Consider the following 24,706-nt stretch of genomic DNA (forward strand, 5'->3'; position numbering starts at 1 on the left):
AGGAAATAAATCATAGAAGGCTAAGTGAACCACCGCATCGTAATAAATTCCTTCTCCTACGAGGCAGGGAGGCCCCGTGGAGAGGCACTGGAAAGGAGGGTCATGAGGAGGCCCAGATCCAAGTTGAACCAATAAAAGCACCCCGACTATCACGTCTGGATATCGCCCTCCTCTCAGGCTCAAGCGACCCGCACCACTTATCAGCACCTCCAGTCCACCCGCTGTGGGCCAAGTTGGTGCAGGACCAGCAGTGTGCCGTGCTGGAAGTGGACTGGCAGATAGGGAGGCGTGGGGGAGCAAGGCTAAGGAGGAACCAAGTCAGGACTGTTTTAAGAAAATAAGCCTTTGTAAAGTTGGCGTTTATTAGAGATTACACTTATAGGCATGTATGAAATGTGAGAGACGCAGAGCAGGGTGAAGACCTCCTTCCATTTTAGGAGAGCACCAGCTGGAGGAGGAGGAGAAAGAGGAAAAGGAGGAGGAGAAGGAGGAGGAGAAAGAGGAGGAGGAGGAGAAGAAGAAACAGCAGCAGAAGGAGCAGCACGCCATAAATATGTGAAGGCTTAGATGTTCTGCGTTATCAGAAACCTGCCAATTCAGAGAGAGAGAGAGAGAGAGAGAGAGAATTTCATAGTAACACAGACAAACAACGAGAGACAGGCAGGCAGACTCTTCTTCTTTCGGGCGACATAATGATGAATATTGAATACATGTCTGTCTGTTTGTCTGTGGGTATCTCTTGGCACTTTTGTCTCCTTCTGTGTCTCTATATCTTGTATATCTGCCTCTGTGTGCCTTTATCATTTTATAGTCACTGTAACTCTCTCTCTCTCTCTCTCTCTCTCTCTCTCTCTCTCTCTCTCTCTCTCTCTCTCTCTCTCTCCTTTTTTTCTCTTTTTTAAGTTCTCTAAGTATTAATTCTCAGCGTGATCATGGAGGAGGAGTCAATCATACATAACAACACTTATGAATGGAACCTTTTGTTTCTCATAAGTGCCATAACATTTACGGAACTGGAGAGCAGAGGGCGTGACGGCTGAGGAGTGAGGCGTTGGTCATGTCTTCTCCAGGCTCTGTGATATTTATTTCCCTGCGTTGTGCCCTGAAGGTCTCAATGCAGTCTTCCCTGTGTGATTTACTCTAACTGACTTGAGCGTTTGCGTGTGCCAGCTATGCCAGATCTGTTGTAACCCCCTTCAGTGCTATGACGCGTTTCTATATTCATTGTCCTTACTATTTGGTCAATTTATACAGCTTCAAAAGTTTATATGGGGATTGAAATAGTGGAAATTCTGGCCATTAATCTTCTGATCCCCTTTGACCCTACCTAATGTCAATAAATCGTCTAATCGTACACAAAACTCAAAGTAAAAATGCGTTCCAGTATTGAAGGGGTTAATAAAATATATATAAATCCCTCTTAACAGAGTAATATTATGAATCTCTTTTCAAAATAATAAAATGCATAAAACATGACTTAATTAATATAAATGCTACTAATGACATTCATTTAACACAAAGCAAGGAATAATGACACGGTGTTCATTCTGGTCTCATCTTACCCTGTGGCTTTGTCCGTCTGCCAGGACCGTCCATGTTGGGTGAGTTGGCGCGGCGTTTTGAGCTTGTCGGTGCCACTCTGCTCAGGGCGGGCGTGGAACAGGCGCGGTCCCCCACATCACTAAAGCTGACGTGGCGTGGAGGACTGCCAGTACATAATGTGCTGAAATGAACAAAAGAAATATCACTTGTATTTTGATTTTTTTCTTTTCCTTTATCTAACGTGTTGCACATTGCACTGGAGTGAGTGGTGGTCTGCTGACGTGCCTTTCCAGTCCACTCTCAGACGTGAGCGTGGTGGAGGGATGTCTTGTTACTTGACCGTTTCCTTGCACGCCCCGGGGCTGCTCCCCTGGGGCTGGCCACTAGGCCTCTGCACCTCACCATGTACTATACACTCTTGATGCACTTCGCACCAAAGCTCTCTTGTTGGCCTTGTCTGCCTGCAGCACCACACTGTCCCAGCTCAGCACCCCCTGCACCTCCCCACACTTCCCAGCACCTCCACTTCACTCTTCACGATGTCCATGTCTCTCTCATCATAGCTACGTCTCTGTTCAACTATATCTGTCTATCTATCTATCATTTTTTTCTATTTATATCTATCTATCTATCTATCTATCTATCTATCTATCTATCTATCTATCTATCTATCTATATATATATATATATATATATATATATATATATATATATATATATATATATATATATATATATATATATATATATATATATATATATATATATATATATATATATATATATATATATATATATATATATATATATATATATATATAGTTTATTTTGGAATGCATTCTAGAAATAAAGTTTTAAGATGTGTGTAATGAATGTTCCTCCCTTAGCTGTGTTCACCTGTGTGTATCTGTGTACCACCAGGGCAAGAGTTTTGTACCGTCATTCACACGTACAGGTGCAAGATAAGATTTCATCATTTTTTTTAATATTAATGTTTATCTTTAGTGAATCTTCAGCACCAATCACCAATAATAAGAATGTTTTAGCTTCACTTCACGATAAACAGCTCTAATTTACTTTCAGAGTTCTTTCTAAAAATAGAACAATTGGCCCTTCACTCGTCACTAGTGACGCAGCCAAGTGGTGGAGTGTTAATTGCATACTCTTATCAGCGTCGGTAAAAATAGAAGTGTGATGCAATCCAGAGTTTATTTGTGTATGTTATGTGTTACAAGGTATCTTCATGTTACTAATAGAACCTTTTCTTTCAGGTAAGTACTGTGTCTGCGTTGATTTGGTGAGCCTACTAGTACAGGAGTAGGTGTTCCTCAGGTCTTCACACCACGGGCCACGCAGCGCAGCGCCCTCACCACCAAGGTAAAGCACTCCTGGCCCTGTAGGCGGCGGCTCCACGTGTGGCTTTATGTACATCTCCCTGAATTTAGATTTACACATGTCTGGCATGCTGCTAAATGTAAGACTCCAAACGACGGTGGGCCTTGGAATGCTGTGAAGAGCTGTGAGCGCCTAGCCAGCCCTCTCCTGTCTGGTTCAGTCTCCCTGCCAACATTCACAGTTCTCTGTTACGCTTGTCAAGTTTTCTTACACTGAAGGGATCCTCAAGCAGTAGTAAGTTGTGTTTGAATATAGGTAAAGCACGAAGAACACTGTCCTCAAATGTAGACTATAAAAAGAGACTGAAATCCAAAATATTGTAGAGAGGGATAGCGCCTGGTCGGTGGCGTCATCTGGTGGCCGGCAGCAGTACTGAATCCTGCCGCCAAGGGATAGTGTATTGATCTGCCATCTAGCGACAAATATTGGAACCAGTAGTGCGCCTGCCTTCATTAATTAATACCTTGGAATTAATGAGTATGATATGTTCATGAGAGTGAGTTGTATAATCACACAACTTACTGCAGCGGCGTGGCGGGCGTGAGGTGGGCGGCCGTGCCCCGGGAGCTGGGAGGCAGTGGTCCTCCCACTGCGTCAAGCCAAGTTCTTGAAAACTGCAGCGCTGCTCTCTACTGCGCGACACGTCAACTTTAAAGAACAACACATTGACCAAAAGCCAGCCACGTTCATAAGTCTGTGTAAGAGTTTCATCCGCAAATAATTATCAGTGTTGAGGGGATAGGAATGCAGGTTGTAATCAATAGTCTTTTCTTCGGCTTCTGTCATTCATTGGCGCGAATTACTGGTCTTGGCTAGGCAGGGATGGGGAGGCATGAGCGCTGCCTTGCTTTACCGTGAACAGGAAGACAAATTTTATTATGATACTTGACTAACTCTGCACGTGAGTTAGAAAATGACAAAGAAAATATAAGTAAACAGAAATATTGATGATAATGTCAATGATAATAATGGTAATAATAATAATAATAATAATAATAATAATAATAATAGTAATAATAATAACAATGACAACAGCAATAATTGAAGACGACTCGGATATTTACGATTACACGACGAGATTATAGCTTATCAACAACTTGAAATATGACTTGTACTTTCTGTTACACTTTGATTTATATCCTCCGTGCTTCCTTTTCTGCCTTTATCCATGTCATCTGCCATAACAGTTCCATTGAAAAGTGTTGACTAATATCAGTAACAGCAATATCAACGACACCAACACCAAAACAACACCAACCACCAACAGCTACACTGACAACACCAGCACACCAATAACAAAGAGGAGAATAACAAGGCACTGATAACGCTTGCAACACCACTCAAAACTAAAACAACGGGAATAACACCACTGCCACCACAACCACCAACAACACTAACAGCTACAACAACAGCAATAACACAGCAACACACACACACAATAAAAAAAAAACTGCATTACTAAGTCTTTATGAGGTGAAAATTAATGTATAAGTATTTAATATTTTTCCTTATTAACCATCAATATTTTTTCCCTTACTTAATTTTTTGATTATGGTGTCTTGCTTACGTTCACCTCCCTCGTTTCCTTTTCTCCAGGACGCAGTTTTCTCGCTAGCAAAATCGCACACGAGCTTTCAAGGAGATGGGACAGTTGCTCTTGGTTTCCTTCAATACATTCCCTATTAAAGCTCGGAACACATGCGAATACTACACTACCTTATTTTCTATTTTGATTTACACAGCTGGCGGCCGCGTGAGTTGTAATGTTTTGTGGTAATGTGAAAGTGCTCGCGTGTCAGACAAGTGGCAAAGTTCACTGGCTACGTATGCATGAAATATTATGGCTATAAATAAAGGCAGTGCAAACAAAGCTGTATAGACGAAACCTCTCTCTCTCTCTCTCTCTCTCTCTCTCTCTCTCTCTCTCTCTCTCTCTCTCTCTCTCTCTCTCTCTCTCTCGACCAGTGGCGTAGCTTTAAATTCACTAGTACTCTTTAACATTACAGGATCATCCTCCTTAAGACAAGATTAATAGGAAAGCCTCAGCAATTCCTGTGACTTATTGATCTGCCGTGTGTAAGTGTGTGTGTGTGTGTGTGTGTGTATGACTGGAATTCTTAATAAAACGGAAGGACATTGCTCTTAGAATGGCGAGAAAAGAAAAATAAAGGGTGGGAAAACTGGCGTAGATGGAAATGAGAAGAGGTGAGTGCATGAGAAGAGAGACAAGGAATATGGAAGGAGGGAAAATGAAAGCAGTAGAGGTCAAGGTGAAGAGAGAAGAAAGGTGAAAGGCAGTGAATTCCTTGCTCTGGCCTTACTATTATCACCGGCTCTAATTATTGTCTTGTTTAAACGAATGTAAGAGGCCATTACATCGCCAATATAATTCCATACTAAAGTTTAATCAAAGGGAAGTTACAAAGAGAGATATGGGATTATTAATGGGTGGGAAAGCAAGTTATTAGATTATCGACATAGTTTTGATTAGAGTTTCTTATCGCTAGAGTCTGTCACGTTGTTGATATGTGCTTATGTAGTTAGAGAATGATGGTGAAGGAAAATAATGACAAAAATAATGATGTTAGTGATGATAATTATGAATAGACAACACCAATATGGCTTTACTTCATTTAAGAGGGAGGTTTCAAACATTTTTTCTCTTATTTAAAGGGAACTCTCTCGGGCCTGCAAGGGGACTGGCAACTGAGTGGGCTTTTTTTTCGTGTTATGTTGCTGTTGGTCAGTTTTCCCTGTTACATAAAGAAAAACAAGATAGCGAAGGCAAATAATGGTAGCGACAACAACAACAACAACAACAACAACAACAACATAACAACAGGAACAACAGCAACAACAAGAGGAGGAGTAAGGACAGGAAGGGAGATAACAAGAACAATAGAAAAACAAAACAAAGAACCAAGAATAATAATATAAAAAAGAGGAAGAGAAAAGTAATGAGGTACACAAGTTCATAATTCCTTGTGGTCATCACGGAGAGCATAACACACGCGTCTGCCACCTGATCCTTGCTCCTTCCGTCCTTTGTTCCCTTGTGTACTGCTGAAAAACGTGCATTGGAAGGTGAAAGTGACTAAAAAAGACGGAAAAAAAATGTCTATGAAGAACTAGTATAGATAAAACGAAGAGAGAAAGAAAACTGAAGAAATACTGAAAGATAGAGAAATAAAAGGAGAATGAAAACAAAGACACGGAAAAGAAGATAAAAAATATATATATGAAGAAGTAATATAAAAAAATGAAAAGATAATAAAATCAAGAAATACTAAAAGAAAAAATAAAGAAGAATGAAAACAAGGGCACGGAAATGAAGGTAAAAAAACAATATGAAAAAGTAGTATAAGAAAAAAAACGAAAAAAAAAAAATACTGAAATAAAATAAAAATAAGGGAGAGTGAAAACAAGAGCAAGGAAAAGAAGGTAAAAAAAATTGGCTTTCTTGAGTCTATTTTCTCTGTTACGCAATGCAGTACGGAAGGTCAGTTCAGGGAGAGAGGAGGAGGAGGAGGAGGAGGAGGGGAGGCAGCGGTGAGGCAAGGCGAGGCGAGATGGGGGCACAAGGAAGGGGAACAGGCGGCCGGGCAAAGGGGAGTGAGCGGCTCTGGGGTGAGGAGAGGCGAGTAATATGCTGGTGATTGCGGATGATTGAGCAAAGTTTAGCCTCATAATACCAGGCAAATCTTTCTCTTGTCATGAAGTGGAATATAAGTACGTGGTTTACTGGCTTGTGTGATTTCTTGCCTCGTCATCCTTGGTCTTTGTAATGCAGAGATATGCGGGGTAATGTTGAGAGGGGTGTGTCACTTTCGCCTTTCATGTGCACAGTTTTCATGTATTTAGCCCCTTTAGTGTTGGGATACATTTTTACCATGAGTTTTGCGTATGATTAGACGATTTTATATGCATTAGGAAAGGTCCAGGGAAGTCAGAAGATTAATGGCCAGATTCTTCACTATTTTAATCCCTTTGTAAGTTTCTGAAGCTGTATAAAATCGCTAAATAAGCAGAATGAACATGAAAAGTGCCATGGCAATGAAGTTCACAATGATTTAAACTTCAATGACTTTCTGACCACTGTGTTACCTCTGCACTTTATTGTCTGTTGCATGTGTCTCAATCTTGTATATATATATATATATTTTTTTTTCTATTTATTTATTTATTTTGTTTTTTTGCTTATTCTTAATGCTCTTTACGAGTACACAAGATCTTCAAGTCTTTAAGTATAGTGATTGACTGAAGGGTCTTTAAGATAATATCAGTATTTTTCACAAGAACATAATTGGTGAAAGAAAGGGTGATCCTGCAGAAGTCATAATTATGAAAAAAAAAAAACTCACCAGAGAGAGAGAGAGAGAGAGAGAGAGAGAGAGAGAGAGAGAGAGAGAGAGAGAGAGAGAGAGAGAGAATTCCAGATAAACGTAGACAGAAAAATCATCAGACCGAGAGACAGACAAACCAATATTCAGACAGATAGAAAGTGATCGCTACTGAGTGATTGAATATTCAGACAATTACTCACAAAATAAAAAATAAAAACAGAACCTCCATAGAAGTAAAGAGAAATTGGCTAGTTAAGGAATGAGTTATTGATTGTAATGGAGAGGGGAAGCGTGCGGAACAGAGAGGGTGAAGGGGAAAGGTGAGGGAGGGTGAGGAGGCGATGATTTAAGGCTCCACTAAACCATACCCTAAGTAGGAGGTGTGGCCAGCGGGCTATAAGATGTGGTGCTGGAGGAGTGGGACGCTTTCTGTGTGTAGCCAGGTGAGGGTGCCAAGAATTTTAATATATATATGGTACTTAGATGATGGATGATGAAGATCTGACAGCAAGAGGAAAGATGGAAAAATGTTAAAGGTGTGTGTGTGTGTGTGTGTGTGTGTGTGTGTGTGTGTGTGTGTGTGTGTGTGTGTGTGTGTGTGTGTGTGTGTGTGTGTGTGTGTGTGTGTTGGGCAATTCACGCAACTCCTTGACACTAGCTGCAGGGGGGAGACTAAAACAAAACACGCGTCACTGTCACATTGTCATTGTGTGTGTTGGCTCCCGTCACTTTCTCCCGTACCCTGCACTTTAATAATTCCTCTTCCTCCTCCCTCGAACACAGCTTAACAGAAACTATAGCGAGTGAGACAGTAAACGAAAAACAGATATAGGAAAACAATGACACGTAGAGAGACTGAGGTAAGGAGAGGACCTGGTGGAAGAAGTCGTCACGTACTACAAGTAACATGTAAAAAATTCTGAAGATACGTAAATAAAAAATAGGAAATAATAAATTCAACCTTAAAAAAGACGTAGGAAGAAATTAAGAGTGAAGGAATAGAATGGTGAATTAATAGAATACATTTACTGGTCAGGTTGTTGGTGTGGGATTATTAAAGAGCTTTAAAAGAAGATTAGACAAATTATTGAAAGATAAGTAGAAATAAGCAAGTTTTTTTTTTCATAGAAGGAACTACCACGTGCAAATCTAAAGACTCCTTACAGCTTCCCTTATTTTCTTATGCCCTGATGTTCAAATCCAAACAAAAATCAGAAAAGCGGCGTTGAAAGAAATGATGGTGATAAATGTGAGCTTAAACCACAAAAGAGAAATAATAAAAGTATGGAAAGAAGCGAGAAAACAGGCCTTTGTTGTGCAGTATGAATGGCTGTCAGTAATAATGATAGCGGTGACGGTGGCAGGTTAAAGAAAGAGGAAGAGACGGAGGAGGTAAAAGATGTTTGTATGGTCACGAGATAAGAAGAGCGTGACTTTGATGGATTAGAAAAGGAAATTAAGCGGTGGGAGGCTTTCATTATGCTAATCTAGGCTTATGGTTTCCCGTGCGTGGCAAAATAATAACATGGGAGTTTTATACTAAAGGGGAGAGAGAGAGAGAGAGAGAGTAGTACCATGCGTGCTTTTGGGTCCGATGGCTCTCCAAGCGCACGGGTTCGAATTCTGTCCGCGGTCCGAGTGTAGGTAAAGCTTCCTCACTCAGGGCAACGGTTTCCTAGCGGGTGGGCTTTGAGATAGGAGGTACCCTGAAAAGTATCCCCTTTAGCACATAAATTCCCGTGAAAAGAGAGAAAGAGAGAGAGAGAGAGAGAGAGAGAGAGAGAGAGAGAGAGAGAGCACAAGGTAAACAGTTGGCGGAAGTATGTTTTTTGGCTTTTGTTTGGCTCTTATTTTTTCATGGCCAGCGTCACGTGGGCACCAATATTCACGATTTTTTAATTGGGAATGGTTGTTCTGGATGAAATATAAGAACTTCCCAAATGAAGGACGTAAAAATCAGATAAAAAATACAACGTAGAAAAAATAATGAAGTAAATGTTAACAGCAAGTCTGAAATTTTCTAGATTACTCGTCATGTTGCTGCCTTTACTTATCACATGGAAAATATACTTGCTAGAGAGAGAGAGAGAGAGAGAGAGAGAGAGAGAGAGAGAGAGAGAGAGAGAGAGAGAGAGAAAGCAGAAAAAGCAGAAAAAGAATCAGAACTAGAAACAGAGACAGACACACACACACACACCCACACAAACAAACAGATAGGCAGAAAGTAAAGATTTCTGCATTTATAAAAAAAAAAATAATGTCCTTCAGTCTCACCTCTCGAAAGAATGCTTGGGAGGGAGCAGAGCAGAGCAGAACAGAGAAGAGCGGAGCAGAGCAGGGCAGAGCAAGCTGGGAGGGAAGGGAAGGAGAGTGACAGGTGACAGGTGTCTTTCTCACCTCACGTTGCCACACCCGCCCCTCCACACACCTCCACAAAGGGAAGCAAAATATTATAGTGTTTATTCTCAGCAAGTGTTGTTACGGACGTCACTAGGAAGGAGAAGGCGTCCCTCCTTCCCCCCATGCCTGTGGTCCTTCCTCTCTGCTGCTGGAGTGGCGAGTGACGAGATGGGGACAGAGGAGCATTTTTCAGTCTTGTTGATAATGGTATAACTTCTGCAGACAAGTACTTCCTTGGCTAAACTAACCTAACTTAACTTAACCTATTTGTCCCTTTCTGTAGGCTGACTCTAACCTGCAAGGAAACTGGCAATTAAGTGGGTATTTTTTCATTCCTTTTTTTGTCCTTAGCAACTTTCCTCTAGTACATAAAAAAAAAAAATCCTAACCTTATATAATTTTACTTAACCTAACCTAACCTAACCAAACCATAACATCTGCAGACAATTACTTCCTTCTTTTAGTTGAACAATGTGCGAGATTCACTAATGCCGAGATACGATTTTGCTATCTCTCTCTCTCTCTCTCTCTCTCTCTCTCTCTCTCTCTCTCTCTCTCTCTCTCTCTCTACTCAGTAAACGCGAAAAGAAGTTATGGATTTTTCTACGATATATACGATTTTGTCACTGGTGTTGAAATATTTTATGAGTAAGAAGTGCAGACACGTTTTAAGAGCGTAGTTTATATGTGCATGTTTACTGACCACACCATATACATGCAGAAGCCAAACAAACAAACACAACAGGCCCTAAATAAGTCACCGAATCACTTGCGACATTGGCAGCGTGCACAGGCAAGCAACACACACACACACACACACACACACACACACACACACACACACACACACACACACACAGCGCCACACCACATTCCACACATTTATCTCTTTACTCTCCCTGATTATATTTCTTTCCTTCATCACAATATTTAAGGCGAGCGCAGTCCTGACCTTCGTCTTGCCGCTGATGAGCCCCAGTGGACCTTAATCTCGACCACAGCTCATTATACACCCACCAGCTTCCTCAACTTCCTTAACTTGTCCGCCCTGGCAAGTTAAACCTCATACACACACACACACACACACACACACACACACACACACACACACACACACACACACACACACACACACACACACACACACACACACACACAGAGGGAGAGAGAATTATTATACGAAAACTTTCCCTATTTTGTGTATTTCTTCAGCAAAAAATACAACATCCATTTTCTGGTGTTTGTTAATGATTTACACAAGTCGTCATTATCTCTACATAGTTTTGGAGAGAGAGAGAGAGAGAGAGAGAGAGAGAGAGAGAGAGAGAGAGAGAGAGAGAGAATGAGTGTGGACGTGTATATCATTCCTGTGTCCTTTATGTCTGCTGTTTGTAATAGGGAATGCTATAGACAAAGCTGTCATCGAGGTGAAGAATATCTCTCTATCTGTCACTTCTATATGGCTATTAACCTCTCCATCAATACACTGCGCTACATTATCTTTTTTTGTGTGTGTTTGATTATCGTCTAGTATATTCACTGTTTTCTATTTATTTTATTTTTTTTTTCAGTGGTATATATTCATTCATTTTTTTTTATTTTGGAGGAAGGATCGAGGAGTTTCGTGACACAGTTTGCCTCTTTTTCGATGAACGTGTGCGTGTTAATGCGGAGTGATTAATGGCGAGGCAGGAGACGAACAAGTGAGTTAGTGACATGAACGGCTTTTCAGAATGCTTTTTCAGGGTGTTGTGTTTCTTTTTCTCTTATTTTTTTTATCGCGACATTAATCTGAAACACAACACATTCGCCAGATGAGAAAGTGTTTTCTGTCGAAGGGAGAGAGAAGACAACAACACCAAGAAAAACCTCATACGATGATGATGGAAGAGGAAGAGAGAGAGAGAGAGAGAGAGAGAGAGAGAGAGAGAGAGAGAGAGAGAGAGAGAGAGAGAGAGAGAGAGAGAGAGATAATGAAGGGAATGTTAGGTTAGCTCAGGTTAGGAATGAAGTGGAAAGCAGAAGAATACGATAGGTAAGAAAAAATAAAGAATGCTGAAGAAAGTACTTGATTTTTCTCCTGAATCCTTGAAATTCCTTATGATTAATACACAAGTGGCAGGCATGCACTCACCCCTTCCAGTGCCTCACGATCATCATTTGCACATTCTTAAACGTGTATATTCGTACATTTCATAGAGACCAATATAGTACTCGTACACTCCACCACCCCACGTTCACTTTGACCAACTGCACTAAGAACAACAACAAAAAACCATGCAGTACACACGGTCGCTCAATGCCATTTCATTCTCCTGTGTTTTCCAGGAGTCAAATAAGTAGTGGCACGCAGCTGTCAGCAGGAATTTATTTTTTTCTTTTGTTCTTTTCTTTATACAAAGGTTTCATGTTATTCTGGAGGCTTAACTTTAGACAAGATCACGAGTTGTCTTGCTGCCTATTGGTCCTTGTTGTCGCCACGAAGGTATTGGTTTTATCGGCGTGTTGGTGACGAATTCTATGCTGACTAAACCTCTTGTTCCTTAGAGATATTATAATTCACTAAAGCATACACAGAAACTCAGGATGTATACAGTGCAAGATTATATACACCTCACTGTTATAAAGAATAGTTTCCATGTCTTCTCAAAGAACACAGTTTAGTTAATTAGAATGACACATTTGATTAATTAATGCAACTGGGTCACTATTACGGAACGAGATTTTGTTTGGAAATACTCGGACAAGTTGTGCTGAGTTTGGCGAGGAGACTGTGAGAGAATAGTTACATGCAGACTTTCGGTGTCAGTTATACGGAGAGGTGGAAGGTGAAGGAGAGCCTGGTGAGGAGGACAAGTTTAGTGAGAGGTGTGAGAGGTGAGTTGAGGCCAGGGGAGGGAAGGGAGGCAGAAGATAGGAGAGCACCCTGAGATGAATGAAGTGGAGGGACAAATGCCAAGGTTGGTTCGTCATCCGTGAATGAGACCTTGTGATTACTGGTCTTCCCTTCGTGTCGCTTCCGTGTCGTCAGTCCCCCGGCATCACACGGCCTAATGGCTGTTTAAGAATCACGAGAGAACAGTCATTCCGCGATGCAGAGGCCGATAAAGTGTGGCTTTTAGGGTTAGTTGTGGCAGGCGGTAAAGGGTTGTCCGCTGCTCCTTTCTCTTGTAACACTTTTATTGAGGTTTTTAATGGCTTTAAATATTACGCTACACACTCATGCAAGGCTTTCATCTCTGTCCACCTCTACCCCTCAGTACACACACACACACACACACACACACACACACACACACACACACACACACACGGTGCCAGACCATTGTTCATTACAGGCGTGGCTCCATTGTGTCCAGCATGTATGACCTTCAGTTTATATTCCATTAACAGACTGCGTGTATGTGAAAGATGTACGGGTATTGTTATCGCCTTTGGTAATTGTGATTGTATCTACAGTAATTATCAGTGAATACTCTTATATTGAAATAGCTTCCATATCAATAGTTATCTTCATTACAAAAAAATAGGATTCAGTGGACTAATGCAGCCACAGCATGGTAGTGGTGGCAATGAAGACTGTGGTGAAAAGAGCGTTGAGAGCATCTCGTGACGTAATGGAGAGACAAGAGACAACCACCAGGTGCACTCCACTGCCGCCACTACTGACCGCCAAACAGACTGAGACTCTCCTAACAATACTATAGGAAGCAGCATTTGTCATAAAGAAAAATATTTAGCACATCGTGAACTATATCTTGGGTGACTTTCATAGTGGGTAACACTGCCTTCAGAGTGGACTAGCAAATGCGCACATAATTACTTTTCACTCCGCACTACTCTAGCCTTCTTTTAATTTGTGATGTTTTGCGTGACAATGGACGGCCGCTGCATTCCATCCCGGGACTGTGACCTTCACCGTGTGTTTTGGGAGAATTTCCTCATTGGACAAGAAAGCGAGTGTTGTGCTTAAAACTTTGGGTAGCGTTATAGTTGGTATGCATTCACATCTTTATTTTTGTGTCTTCGTGTTTATAATGGCATTCAATATAACACGTCCATGATATGCTTGCTGTGTTTGTCTTGTATGAGTGGACAGTACATGACCATGATAGGAGGAGCAAACTTTGCCTCTAACAAGCCTTCAGAACTACCGAAAGAGGTCATCTGCCATTGCTTTATATTTATTATACAGCTTGATCGAGGCTTTTTTTGTTGATTATGGTGTTCAGTATATCACGTCTTTGATCTGCGGTATTTGCCTTCTATGAGTGGACAGTAGTAGGAGGAGCAAACTTCGCCTCTAACAAGCATCTAGAACGACCGAACGAGATCGCCTGCCATGACATGATATTTATTACAGCTTAATCTTGGTTTTTTTATGTTGATTATTCCTGCATGAACAGTCACGCGTAGCTAACGATGGCTCGAATGGTGAGGGCGTCTCTTGGTTTGTTTGTTAGGCATTGATTTTCACGTACTTATCTAAACCAGTAATTCACAAACTGCTAACCGTAAAACTAGACTGCCGTTAACCCCTTTAGTATTCATTCTGCCTACTATTTGGTGATTTTACACAGCTTCAGAAATTCATGTGTTGGATTAGAATGTTAAAGACTGTGGCCATTAATCTTCTGACCTCCATAGACCCTTCTTAATGTCAATAAAACAGTCTAATCGTACACAAATCTCAAGGTAAAAATACGCTCCAGTACTGCAGGGATTAAAACACTGTAGTGAGTCAGGTTCTGAAAATCTATATAGTGCGTAGTCAGGGATGGCCAGAGAACAACCAGGTAATTTATTCGGAAGAGATTATGGAGGTTTGGACTCACAATTATTGACTATTATGTGCGTATCTTGGCAACGCAGACCACTCTAAGGCCGCGTGATAAACGACCCATTAATAATTGCTTGTTTCTTTAATCTGCATTGTGTGTTTGTGTATATTTGTTTTAATTTGCAGCGAGGCAGGTATGTATGTGGCTACTTTGTAATGTATTGAGTTCTGTTTTTTTTTTCTTTTTAATGCTGATTAATTATCGGAAGGATAGAAAGTCTGAAGAAATGAGAAGATGTGTGTGGATATGGGGGAGGTGGGACGGCAAACTCTACCCCTACCCTTCTTTCTCTTCCTATCTCCTCGTTCTCTTAACATTTCTCCCTAAAACACTGAAATTTCCCGAGTTATTTATCTTTATCTTTCTCTGCTCTCGTTTGCATCGCCTCGAGTCTTGTCATTTTATTCTCAACTCCTTCCGTTTTCTCTTGTTCTGTGTTTCTCTTTCTCTCCTCTCTTTCCCTCCTGCGTCGATGAGGGAGCCAAGGAACGCGAGTAGTTATGAAGAGAGAGGAGGGTCGTCTTTATAGCCTACCCCCCCTCTCTCTCTCTCTCTCTCTCTCTCTCTCTCTCTCTCTCTCTCTCTCTCTCTCTCTCTAAATTTTACTGTTTTATTATTATTTTATTCTGCTTCCCGCTTCTGCATCCTTCCTTTCTATTTATCTGTTCCTCTTTATTATTCTTTCATTTCCTTCGCCAACTCTCGTTTTTTATTCCTTCAAACTTCCTTCGATAATGAAACAAGCGAACGAGGGGGCTGGTGTTTCCTCTCCTTTCCTTCTCCCTCTCCACAAACTTGGCTTACTCCCACTCTGTTACACACACACACACACACACACACACACACACACACACACATACACTTCTATTTTCTCTTCCTTACGTTTCCTTCAACTGTTCTTTCTCAGTCGTGTTGTTTTACATTCTCTTCTTTCTCTTTCTTCTTACTACGACTTCCTCTTTTCCCGCCAATTCTCTCCGTCCTTCAAACCTTCCCGTGTCGTCTTTCCTATCCACTTACCCTCCTCTTCCCTTTTTTTCCACCCTCTCTCTTTCTCTTTCCTTCCTTCCTTTCCTCCCCCTCTCTCTCTCATCCACTTTCTCTCTCTTTCTGTCTCTCCTTCCTGTGCAGTTTTCGCTCCCTCCATCTCGTCAGCTTTCCCAGACGCCTATTTTCGGCATCCATAAAGAAGCGGGGAGACCAAATTCTCGCATCATAATACATTTTCTCCCTTATTCATATAAAACGGAGGGAAATTGTGATGGATAAGACGACGTGGGGATTATAGATATTGTTTGCATGGGGTGACGGGATGGCGCGTCCTGCAGTTCTTTATATTTCTTAAGGATTTCTTTTTGTTGTGGTTTGTTTGTGGCTGGTCAAGTATTGGGAAGGGAAAAGAATGGTTGTGTTGGGGGAAATCATGAAGAGACGATGGATTTGGGGACAATTTGTGTTCTAGGATGTGTTCAGAGAGAGAGAGAGAGAGAGAGAGAGAGAGAGTACCGTGGTCTCAAAACGTAAAGTAACTGTGCCTCTATCTCTAATCACTTCAGTATTCATTCTGCTTACTATTTAGTGATTTTATACAGCTTCAGAAACTTACGTGGTGATTAAAATAATGAAGACTCTGGCCATTAATCTTCTGACCTTCACAAACCTTTCCTAATGTAAATAAAATCATCTAATCATACCAAAAACTCAAGATAAAAATGCGTCCCAGTACTGGAGGGATCAATAACTAGTGTTCCTTACCCTCTTTCCCTGCCACCACGACTCACTGTTACTGGATATGTGTGTGTTATGTTGTTTGCCGTCTCCTCAATGGGGTGCTTTTGTTACGTATATGGGCGATTCATACCAATCATAAACATCGAGACTACGAAGGATAGGGTGTGGGATGGTATCTAGAGCCTTCTGTTCGTGGGAATTGGTGGAGAGAGAACACACTCACACACACACACACACACACACACACACACACACACACACACACACACACACACACACACACACACACACACACACACACACACACACACACACACACACATACATACACACACCTTTCTTAGAACAATTTCATACTTATTATATACTGTATCACAAATAAATTCTCTCTCTCTCTCTCTCTCTCTCTCTCTCTCTCTCTCTCTCTCTCTCTCTCTCTCTCTCTCTGCAGCAGGCTCAAGATTCCAAGGCCAGAAATAGCGTGGCGTGGCGCTAATAGTGTGTGCGGGGGTGAGGTGGATGGGTGGTCGGTCCTCTTGGCTACTGGTCCATCGATTCACTGTGTTTTTGGCGCTTTCCTCCGCTTATCGCGACGTCACGGACATATCAGCTAGTACGTTAAGCCTTAATTAGCGACATCAGGTGAAGGACAAGGTTAACGAGGCGTCTAGAGAGTTACATCACTTGAAGTTTTTTTGTTGATTTTTACTTTTCCTCTCAGTTTGTTTGTTTGGCCAGGGAAGGTGTCGTCAAGAGCCAGGTGGGGAGGAAGTGTTTTGCAAGCCAGTTGTTGTGCCCGTGACCCTTCCCGAGTGTTGACAGTTGATGACTTCCTTCACTCCTGTCACTCGCCATGCACTGTCTGAACATTTAAACTCCTTCACTACCGGACGCATTTCTTCCTTGAGTTTTAGATGTGATTAGACGATTTTATTTGCATTAGGAAACGTTTATGAAGGTCAGAAGATTAATGGACAGAGTTTTCACTACTTTAATCCCCACACAAGTTTCTGGAGCTGTATAAAACCACGAAATAATGATCAGAATTAATATGAAAAAGCGTTATGGTATAGAAGGGGTTTAAGTTGCCATTCTCTGCGATGGCTTACTGTTTTGTGGAGGTGTTACGTCACAAACTCGGTCATTGTAAGAGGGGATGTATTTCAACACTCCAAAAATGTTACCCGTGTTGAACATTTTGCCAGCAAGCTAAATTGCGAATATTCGTATACATAATTAGTATTTCGTCATGTTTTTGCGCCACTAGGAAAAACATAACTTGTATATACGTATAGTGACGTTGAAAAAAAGTCCATGTTCCTGTGATATTAACCTCTTCTGTACTGAAATGTATTTTTATTATGACTTTTAGGTATGATTAGACGATTTTACTAACATTACGGAGGTCAGAAGATTAATGGCCAGAGTCTTCACTGTTTTCATCCCCACATAAGTTTCTGAAGCTGTATGAAATCACCAATTAGTAACCAAAATATATATCAAAACGCGTCGTGGTACTAAAGGGGTTAAGCGCTCTCTGAAAACATATATTTAGCACTAGAAATCAAACTTTTAATATTTATCGTTGGTGGTTCAAAGAGCGAAGACGTTGAGATTACTTTCTTGTCCACATTTAGCGCCTTTGAAAATGAGAGGAAAAATAGGGTAAGTCAGGGAGGAAAGTGTGCTGAGAGGATCACAGGGAACGCTGGGAGCTGAGATTGGATATCCTGCCGCGGCGCACCAGAGGGAGGCGGATGCACTCGCTTCACTTACCACAGTCCAGCAACCCTGCGTCCCCTCGTCCCCTCGTCCCCTCGTCCCCAGCGCCGCAGGGACCGACACACGCCCGCCGGACCTACACCTCCACCATGCTCTGTGGAAATGAACCGAAAATAACACCGCTGCCCACCTGTGTCGGTCTGCATAACTTAATTTTGGCGTGATTAACTTTTTTTTACTGGCTTAATTAGTTCTAATATCGCCTAATTTATGAGGTTATGAAGCTGTCCGTGTGTGTGTGTGTGTGTGTGTGTGTGTGTGTGTGTGTGTGTGTGTGTGTGTGTGTGTGTGTGTGTGTGTGTGTGTGTGTAATGTGCATGGGAGCGATATCACGTCCTTGACCAAAAGACAGACTGGCTCTCCGATTGACAGAACGATAACAAGCGTCAATTTTTTGTGCCACAGACCTTCGTTAATCACCGTACTTGTCACTCAGGCAGCTAACACCACCACCACCACCACCATCACCACCACCACCACCATCATCAACCACCATCACCACTACCACCACCACCACCACCACCACCACCATCATCAACCACCATCACCACTCGTCCTCTTCCTCCACCAACACCATCACCACCACCACCACCACTACCATCATCAACCACCATCACCACTCGTCCTCTTCCTCCACCAACACCATCACCACCACCACCTAAACAATTCTCTCCGCAATCTCATCGCCACCTCCGTCACGGCCACCACCACCAATATGAATCAAAACACCATCTTCCCTTCTTCTCATCCCTCTTCTTTTCGCCTTTTTCTTCTCCTTCCTTCATCTTCGCGCTGCTTACTATACCCAATCCTTTTCACCACCACCACTACCACCACCAGCACAGCATCATGGCCGTCAGTCAGTACTAGGTCACCACTATCATTTGGTCTCTCAGTGTTGGCAGAGTCTTATTGTTACTATCAGCAAGCCGCGTAACGGTAATGGCAGCAGCGCACCGCATCACCTCGCCACATGTAGTATTAGTTAGGTTGGACGAGGTAGCTTGGAGAGATCTATAGACTACTCGTACATCGTCCCTAGTTTCATGGCGTTTTTACCACCGCCACCACGACCTTAACCACCACCTCCGCCGCCGCCGCTGCCCTAACCACTGTCACCATCGAGACTCTTACGTTTTTTCATTGCCAGAATTGTGTCGTAGGAATGTCACTCTCTGGCACAAAATCTTCTTATGTAGGAATGAATTGTATCTCAGTTTCTCTTTCTCCACCTCATCCTCTTTCTCTCTCTCTCTCTTTCTCTCTCTCTGTTTTTTTTTTTTTTGTCTCTCTCCCTCCCACACGTCTACTAATCGTCTCTTACTCTTATTTTCTCTCGTCTCTTTCCCTTCAGCTATTTTCGCAACATGTCTACACTCCTACAACCTTGCTGAATTATTTCGGTGGTATGTTCCCCCTTATTTCCTCCCCCTCACCCTCATTTCTCCCATTTTCTCTCTACTCTTCGTGTTTTTTTTGTTTTGTTTTTATGTTCCCTTCCTCTCCCTCTTTCCTTTTAATTTGCTACAATTCATATTTTAGTGTTTTTTGTACTCCCCTCCTTTTTTTTTTGTTTATTTTGTTGCGGTTTGAATCGCTTTCATCTTCATCTTGTTCTTTTGTTCATCTTTTTCTTGTTCTTGTTTTTTCCCTTCTTCTTCTTCTTTAACTTGTCCTATTTCTTGTTCTTGTTGTTCTTGTTCTTGTTCTTGTTGTTGTTCTTGTTCTTGCTCTTTTTGATCTTTTCCTTCTTCTTCTTCTTCAACTTTCCCTATTCTTTTTTCCCATTTCTTTTCTGTCATATACGTCAAGGTGAACTCCCTCCAAGTCTCGTCAGTGTCACCTTCGCTCACTGTTCCTGATGTGTGTGTGTGTGTGTGTGTGTGTGTGTGTGTGTGTGTGTGTGTGTGTGTGTGTGTGTGTGTGTGTGTGTGTGTGTGTGTGTGTGTGTGTGTGTGTGTGTGTGTGTGTGTGTGTGAGTATGTGTGTGGGTTTGGCCTTGAAATGCTCTCGAAATACCTCTTCCTTTAAGATTTACTATTTATGCGAGCCACTTCAGTTGCCTAATGTGTGTAGCCTTGTTTTTGTTTCATTTAGCCTGGGGAGATTCCTATACTCGGAGACTCGCGCGCGTGTGTGTGTGTGTGTGTGTGTGTGTGTGTGTGTGTGTGTGTGTGTGTGTGTGTGTGTGTGTGTGTGTGTGTTAGCGTGTGTGTTTTCCTACGCCAGTTTAATGAGGCCACTTTTCAACACACTTATTTGTCTCCTGCTCTTCCCTTCTCTTGTTCGTTTTTCGTGTTAGTTTTCTTCTCTTCTCATACTTACTGATGCTTCTGTTTCATTGTCTATAGATTCGTTGTCGTTGTCGTTGTCATGGTATCTCTTCCTCCACTTCCTCGTCCTCGTTCTTGTCCTCTTCCTCTTCATCCTCTGTAAATTCATCTTCTCCCTACTGTTTTTTTTTCCCATCAATCTTATATTCTCCCTCATTCTTCTCCTTTATAAGTTTCCCTCCTATTATCAGTTTCATTGTCCTCATTTTAGTCTAATACCTTCCACCTTTCCTCTAGCGAAGTCACATTTATCGACCTATTTCGCAAACTACATATTTCCTGTGGCTCATCACCTGAACCATTTCCATTCACACCACCCTCGTACGCGCTCCTCTTCCTCTTCGACTCACTCTTGTCATGTTTTTTTCACTCCGTCCTGCATTCCTCTGCTCTTTCCTTTCCTCACCTGTTTCTCCCCTGCCTTCTAGCGTTCTGGGAGATGAGGAGCAGGAAGGTGGGGTGTTGGGGGGAAGAGGAGGAAGGAGAAGAGTGGAAGTGAAGGAGGAGAGATGGGCGAGGAGTGGAGATGGGGGAGGCGGGGGAAGTAGAGGGAGGAGAAAGGCGTGAGTCAGGCTGGCCCTTCCCATACGTCGTGTGGATCTCAGCACAGCCACATCCCCGCTACCTCGCCGCGCGTGAGCCACAGTTCCGACCTCGCTGAAGGAGAAGAAGCAGGAGTGTAGTAGCAGAAGGTGGAGGAGGAGGAGGAGAAGGAAAAAGGAGGAAGAAAGTTGTGGCCTTGCTATTCTTTGCCTCAGAAAACATTACAGTAGTTAGTGACGTGCAGAAATTTGTTGTTTTAGAGAACTGAGAGTGATAAAAGTGTGACTAAGGTATGTGGAATGTTTCTCGTGGCACATCTTGATCAGTTCTGAGCTCACTCTCCTCCAAGTGGCTAAAAGGTGTGCGGGCGGGAGCGTGATAAGAAAGGTGGTGCCATTAGAAGAGTGAGTGAAGTGCCATCAGCAGGTCCACTTAAAAGTTTAATCCACCGGAGAGTTTCCTGCAGATTGTACCTACCTGTGGCCCTGAAAGTTAGATTGACGACGCTGACCGGAGGGGAGGCGAGCAGCGAGTGACCATTTGTGAGTTAGAAAAAAAAAATGTACTTCTAAATGAGTGACGATTGAGAGGTCGTCTGTCAGTGTTAATGGTGATGGACATTTGACGGTGGTAGGTCGCCAGGACGTGCTGCAGCTACATAAATAAGAAAAAAACTGCCACCAACACGGATCAAGGAGTGGCTGGAGTTTATTGAAAGAGAGAGGAAGGAAGAAAACGGGAAAGAAGTTCAGTGAAAAAGCCTTACCAATTACCACTGAAGCAAATACGCCGTAATGCAGGTGACAAGGAGACGACGCTGTGCAGATGTGGGGGAGGTGGTGGGCGCGTGGTGTGTGAAGATAAAGAACGCATATTAGGAAAAACTGCACGCGCCGGAAAGAAGTGTGGAAAAAAAGACAGGGAGTGAGTTTGAGTGTATGTGAATAGTACTAACGTGGAAGTTGCTGCCTCTCTTCATACCACCATGTAAACTGTAAGGTGTTCACTAAGGCTTATTAAGAAAAAAAAATAAGAAAAAATAAAGAAATAAACATGTGATGGAATAATCCGCTATAACTTCTAATAGTAAACAAAGAAAATAAATCCTAGAAGTGCTTAGTGATAAAAAAAAAAGTTAATTTATACGACTTTATGAACTCTATGAAATACGAGAATAGTGAAAAGGGTTGTAGTAAATTAAATGAAACTCGGTTAGCAGGAGTGACATAGTGGCGGATGGAGGGCGGCCCTGAACCCTTCTCTACCTAGTGGCGGAGTCCTGAAGGTTCCTTGGTGATGACAGGAGAGATAGAACGGTGGGCCGAGGGGAAGGGCGAGCAGGAAGCAGGGAGGAAGATTACTAAACTGAATAGAAGCGAATATATAAAAGAATGACATGCAAGAGAGAGAGAGAGAGAGAGAGAGAGAGAGAGAGAGAAAAACAATTTTGCGGCTCTTATTTCGGTGAGCGCCTCTAGCGAGACTTGGGTTATCGTCGAAACTTAAAAGAAAAGAACAAGGATGAAGGAGGGATAGAAAAGTAGCTCAGGAAAGTGTGTCACGTAGGGAAGAATAGGAAATGGAGGGAAGAAAAGGCGCAAGTAGAGGGTACGAGAGATAAAGTAAATTAGGTGATATAAAATGGGGGTCTTTATTTTTTCCTTCTTTTATTGAGAGAGAGAGAGAGAGAGAGAGAGAGAGAGAGAGAGAGAGAGAGAGAGAGAGAGAGAGAGAGAGAGAGAGCCATAGATTGTTACAAGGTCGTGCAAAAAGCTACAAAAGTGGAAAAGATGGTGTGTGGGTCAGCATAGCAACCACACTCGAGAAAGAGAAAGAAAAGGAAAAGAAAAAATCGGTGCATTATTTTCATTGGGTCTCGAGGCATTGTCCCTCCTTCCTCCTCCCTCCTCTCCTTTACTCGGCGGGTTGCAAAGGGTACACACACCAGATATGAGGGAAAAGGTAATATGAGAAAGGAAAATCGCCTTGCACTCAACGTATGCATTCTGCCTTCACTCAACCATGTACCACCACAGTTCTCTTGTCAAACCTTAACATTTTTGTTTATCCCTGGAACCACGTTTTATGTTGTTTGTTTGTAACGAGTGGCATCCTTCACAGATGGGCGCCACGCATGTCATAATGTCATATATCCTCATTACGCTGGTGTTTCCCCCACACTGATGCCTTTACTCTGCCTCATGCTAACCATTGAATATCCTTGTTTTGGCTCTCAGACTGCCACGTGACACCCGTTTACCGCTGCTCTGCATAAAGATGCCATAAAGGAAAATAAGAGACAGCGCTGCTCAGCGGCAGTGCTTACAGAAAACGTGCAGTTTGGGGAAAATGTCTTGGCCTGGAAAGAAATCCCAACTGCTGTGCTGCTCCGGCGCGCCTCTTGAATTGATATATTCCATGATAAAATTTGATTGACCGATGTTTTTTGCTTTTTCGACCTGTTTTAGTGAACATTTTTCACTGGAAAAGTACAATTTGAAAAGAAAATATCATTAATGATGTGAAAGACATGCATGCATATAATTTTGCATCTGTACTTTTCTACAAACACACAAACGGATGTACAGACAGCCGCTAAGCGTTCCTAGTAATATAGACTAAGGGAAACTTGACTCCCTTCGGTGGTCTGCTTTCACTGGACACTTTGGAATTGCGCAATAGTTCATGGAATTTTATGTTGTCATGTCTTTTTCCAGCTCTGGTGTTCAAAGAGTTACACATAAAAGTCGTTAGAAAGCATATTCAAATAGAGCAGATAATAATTTTGTAAAATGAAGGAAGCAAAGTAGGATGTTACTTGTGAAAGGATATTTTCACAACAAATCGCTGTGGAAGTATTAAAGGTAAGAGGCAGACGGGAAGGGAGGAGGAAAGCCGAGCCACTGCATGGGAGATGGGAAAGCAGAACATGAGAATGCATAAACGGGCGTCCAGAAGATTGATGATAAGAAAGTGAGGAGTTGTGAGAGGGTCGTAAAGCTTGCCTCGGGGAGGAAGAGGAGAGCGTCACCGCTTCCTCCCTTAACAACACACCGCAGAGATATCACTGCCTCTGCTGCCGCTGCCGCCACCACCACTCCTTGCCGCCGCCACCACTTGCCACATAACACGCACGCCTTCAGCCACACACACCCTGATAATATGATCAATGATTTGTAACTTACGGGGAGAGGAAACAACGAATACTGAGGCAAAACGATAAGGTGGCTCTTCTGCAACTTAATCCGTGACATAACGTGACAAAATAAATGTTGATTTTACTAAGCGTTCTCTTAACTGAGATAGCAGTATGAGAAAGCTGCGAGGATAATGACATGTGGTCTCTGTAACTGAAAAAATAGATTATTTCTTTTCTTTTCCATTTAATCTTATCGTTCCTTGATTGAACTTGAGTCTTTGTCACATACAATATATGAACTGGTAAAGCCGAAATGCAGAGTTACTGTTTATCATTCTGTGAACTAAAATTTGCTGAGAGAAAAAGAGAGAGAGAGAGAGAGAGAGAGAGAGAGAGAGAGAGAGAGAGAGAGAGAGAGGATAGGAGTAGTGTGTGTCGCAACCTTGTAGTATTTGCCGTGCTTTTCATCTCCATCAATATTCAAAGTCTCGTTTAGAGTTACACGATTTCAATATTGGTTTTCGTCACACGAGGAAGAAAACAACTTGCATAGTTCTACAGTGGCTTTATTTTTATTCCTGTTGGGTTATTTGATTCTCTCTCTCTCTCTCTCTCTCTCTCTCTCTCTCTCTCTCTCTCTCTCTCTCTCTCTCTCTC

The 24,706-nt window shown here is 42.2% G+C and overlaps 1 protein-coding gene and 1 long non-coding RNA gene across 2 annotated transcripts in view; one reads left to right on the plus strand and one right to left on the minus strand.

Annotated features, from left to right (window-relative positions):
* Positions 1–9,671, minus strand: part of LOC123520338 — a 17,615-nt gene extending 7,944 nt beyond the window's left edge. Inside the window, exons 1-2 of the long non-coding RNA XR_006679237.1 lie at positions 9,555–9,671; positions 1,563–1,723 (exon numbers count right to left, since the gene is read on the minus strand). This is a non-coding gene — a long non-coding RNA (uncharacterized LOC123520338). The remainder of the gene's footprint in view (positions 1–1,562; positions 1,724–9,554) is intronic.
* Positions 1–24,706, plus strand: part of LOC123520337 (potassium voltage-gated channel protein Shaker-like) — a 624,445-nt gene that overhangs the window by 100,814 nt on the left and 498,925 nt on the right. The window lies entirely within an intron of this gene.

This window comes from Portunus trituberculatus, chromosome 46 (genome assembly GCF_017591435.1).
Source record: "Portunus trituberculatus isolate SZX2019 chromosome 46, ASM1759143v1, whole genome shotgun sequence".
Taxonomy (NCBI): Eukaryota; Metazoa; Arthropoda; class Malacostraca; order Decapoda; family Portunidae; genus Portunus; species Portunus trituberculatus.